Here is a 4,274-nt window from a genome sequence, read left to right on the forward strand (position 1 = left end):
TTTTCTGAACAGCTTCATAAAACTTAGAAGGCAGCAGGAAATAAATGATTATCCTGGACAATATCGGAGTAAACAGAACCTGGAGCCATGAACTTGGTAATTGTTCTTCCTCACTCAGCGCATTTGCTAAGGCTTGGTCTTAATTCATGGGATGGACCAGTGAGTATAGGGATTTAAATTGCCAGTCCTTCTGTAAATTTTTTCTCTTAATTATAAGCATGATCAGGGAAGCAAAGTGAAAGTGGTACGTTAAGCCTGACTTTACATTCCAGAAGTTTTCTTCCATTAAAAATAGTCCTTGGGGACGCTGGGAGGCTCCAACCCACAGTTTTTGGGGAAGACCTCAATTTCAAGAGTGACTTATTCATTATACTTTTAAAATATCATTCATCCTAGAATTCTCTCTGCAGAGGTGGGCAAGTGTGTTTGGTGGAAATGGGTTTTAGTTTCATTCTAAGTTTGGATTGTATTCACATCAAATATTGTCTGACAGAGTCAGTTGTGTTATGCATTTGAAGTCAAGGCCACCAGTAGAGCAACCAATTAGTCCTCAATTGCCTGGAACCCACTGACTCTCAGGCAAATTGGGATGGTTGGTTCCATTAAAAAGTCCCAACTCCCAGATATTTCCTGGCATCAGTGCCTAAAAATTACTCTCCCTTCCAATGTAAGAATTTTGCCTACAACTTCTTAATCAGATGATTATCCAGAATAGTGTTTTATATATATATATATATATATATATATATATATATATATTGTTCATAACTTTTGTCCCATCTTCTTCTGAGAATGAATTGAAGCATCTATGTAGGCATCCAGCACATGTCTTATGTAGGCATCCAGCACATGTCTGGGTATTGAAGTTTCGCCATCTCTACGTGGTCAGTGAGAACTTGTGAAACAACAAAATACTCTACAGTTTTGATATTATAAACTCAAATTGCACCACCTACACCATTCCTCTTTGTTAATTTTTTTTCACTTTAGAAAGCACAGGCCTTTATTCAAAACTTCAGAATTAGGGAGTCTGATCTTAAAAAAAGGAAAATGTGCCATTCAATACTTAATTTCCTTATTTAGTGGTATACATAGAATTTATGAATTAGCTCTTAGTTCTGGCATGCTTAGGAAGTCTGATCTTGCTTACAGAAATAGGTTCTTAATACTTCATTTTCAGAACACTTTAAAACCCAAGCCAGTGCTTTTCCTTCAAGGATGTGGAAGGCATTCCTCATTCAAATCTGATTCATGGTTCTATAAAGCATGAAGATCACTTTTATTACTTCATCATCTATATGCTGGATTCTAATAATCTTTTTGATGGTGATATGTTCAGTGATAGAAAGTTATAAAGAGAGAATTCCTTCTCAATTTGTGAACCAAAAACTTTGTTTGTTTGTTTGTTTGTTTGTTTGTTTGCGGTATGCGGGCCTCTCACTGTTGTGGCCTCTCCCGTTGCGGAGCACAGGCTCCGGACGTGCAGGCTCAGTGGCCATGGCTCACGGGCCCAGCTGCTCCGCGGCATGTGGGATCTTCCCGGACTGGGGCACAAACCCGTGTCCCCTGCATCGGCAGGCGGACGACTCTCAACCACCGCGCCACCAGGGAAACCCCCTGTGAACCAAAAATTTTAAAGTAAAATCCCTGAAGTGATAGGAAGATATTTTTATGGCATAAACAGCTACTTCACTAAGCTGCTGGCAAAAGCCAAAATGACAAAGGTACAAATTGTTATTTAACCTTTAAATACTGTTTGCTACAAATCTACAAATATTTTAAATATACTTTCTTCTGCAATGAAAATTAAGATAATCCCCAGCTTAAGAGCTTTTGAAGATGCAAATATTATGAATAAAAAAAGATAACTTTCCTAGTGAATATCCAATGATAAACTGAACCCTAAGTTTTCTATCCCAAGGACATAAAAATGATCTAAACTGGATCTAAATTGCACGGCAAGTTCATATTAAAAATGATTCTTCATATGCTCTTCTACTAAAGCAATCAATATAAAAAGAATCTAAAAGCTTGTTTTCTGCTTGAAGATTTAGGTAACCTCCCAGGAATCACAACTTGTGAGCTTTTAAACCCAGAGCTATAGTATGTGAAAATATTAGTGCCTCATAAAAAAGCAAGCCGATAAAATTCCATACGTAAAATGGCCTAAATATCAGTAATAATTACATTCTGTATAATTTTTTTTTTATCTAAAACTTCCAAACCATCAACCTTTTTCAGTGCTTCGAGTGAGCAATCAAAATAGTCATATTTATTCAGGTTTAAAACTAAATTTCTCTTCTCTCAATATGAAGGCATAGACAGAATAGACAGTAAACATTATTTTGTCCAACATTCTGAGCCTATGGATGTGGAAACCATCTACAACATGATCTCATTAGGTCATCATCGATTCACCTTCTTCACCAGTAGCATCTTGGGAAATGTGAAGGTCTTCAAGCATCTCAGCCAGACTAATTCGAGGTGCTCCTTCATCATCGGTGTCACTTTCCACAGGAATTGTTGAATCTCTATAAATATGCACATTTTTTCTAATTGCCTCATCTTCTTCAAGATCTTCAAGGAAATCTTGGTATTGCCTTTCATCATCTGTATCCATGTTTTCTCTATCTCTTGCAAGCTCTTTCAGTTTCCAGTTTCTAAGACACTGACGTTTGGTACGGTCATAGCTCTTCTTGATTAACGCCACATCTAGGACTCTATCTGATTTCATTTTGTTGACGTGTCCATCATTTAAGTTGCAGTTGGCCAGATCAAACCCCAACAGCAGGTCTCCAGGATTTAGATGTCCCAAATGAGTGCAACAAAAATACTGTTTATCTGTATTCATTTCAGATGTTTTCTGTACCCAGACTTCCCCGAGGGTATGCTTTTTTGATACCATTCCAGCACCTGCACTGCGTTTTAGATCTCGGGCTACACTGCATTCCATAACAATAAACTCCTCTAGCTGTTTGGGATGGCGTAAACTATGGAAAGGGTGACTCCAGAAAGTGTTCCCATCAATATCTGCAACTTGTAGGGTATTTGGATCTATGAGATGGATGACGCTGGTTACTCGAACACACACACAAATCTGGTTCATGTTTCCCAGGCTTTGTGCCAGTTTTGGAGACAGACAAACAACATTATCCTTGCATATTGGAACAATTTCCACAGAAAAGGTGCTTTTGTAATTGTATGTGTTACTATGGATATCCTGAGAGATCAGTCTCTGTGAGGCTTTGTATCTAGTGGGAACAGTACACTGAAGAAATTCCACCATCTTCTGAGCATGTTGTTTTGAGGAATAATAGAAATCCAGACCATCATGAATCTCTCTGATACGAAGTGTATTCTGGTGCATGCCATATTTCAAAATCAGCTGTTCCAGATAGTAGAAAGTTTTTTGTGCAAAGTCTTTTGCCTGACTTGAACCACAGCCTTCCAGAAATCCTTAGCTTCCACTCTATGGCAATCTCCACACACCTGGGACTGAACAACATAATCCACCACAAACACTTGCTGAAGGATAGCACCATTCATCACCTCTTTCTGAATAGTTAGTTTAACTTTAAGTCTCTTAGAATGGGGCTCAGTCCAAACAAAGCTTGCATCTGCAAGACGTACCTTACTCAGAGGGGCTTTGATTTTTTTCAAACACAAAGCAAGAAGTTCCCTGGATTCTAAGGCACGTTGTGCCCAAGTTCCTGGTGGCTGGAAATACCTTTGACATTGTTTGCCGAAAGATAGACTTGTTTCGGAATGCCTTGGCTGATATCTACTTTATTTCTCAGACAAGCCACGCAAATACTGGCAGGATTTGGACTAATCGGGGCACCACAGTCGCAGCACAAGATGTGTCCAGGTGTGTGCTTCACGGGTTCTGTCATATACTCCATTTTTCTGTATATCTTATTGCCTCTGGACCAGACCCAGATGTGCTGAAAAACCGCGCAGGACCAGTTCCTATCGCCCAGTCCTTATTTTGTAATTTGCACCGACAAAGCACCATTCCTATTCCACACAGGCTCGAGCGGCCCAAATATAGAAGCTCTTACAGTCTCGTCACTCCGTTTTCTTTCTCACTATTAAGCTTTCACCTTCAGGGTTGGGTTTGTTGGACAGACCTGGGCTTCTCAACATCCATTCGTACTCTTTTGACTGTTCAGTCAGATGAATTCTAACTTCACCACCTCCTAGCTGTGTCACCATGGACAAATGCTGTCCCACATTATGCCTCAGTTTTCTCCTCTGTGAAGTGAAGATAGTAA

General features: G+C 39.4%; 1 pseudogene across 1 annotated transcript; it reads right to left on the reverse strand.

The window, feature by feature from the left end:
• Nucleotides 1–2,274: 2,274 nt before the first annotated feature.
• On the reverse strand, nucleotides 2,275–3,909 carry LOC309795388 (60S ribosomal export protein NMD3-like; annotated as a pseudogene). The gene has a single exon. The product of its transcript is annotated as a 60S ribosomal export protein NMD3-like (transcript).
• Nucleotides 3,910–4,274: the final 365 nt, after the last annotated feature.

This window comes from Mesoplodon mirus (assembly GCF_964341445.2).
Source record: "Mesoplodon mirus genome assembly, chromosome: 2".
NCBI classification, from domain to species: Eukaryota; Metazoa; Chordata; class Mammalia; order Artiodactyla; family Ziphiidae; genus Mesoplodon; species Mesoplodon mirus.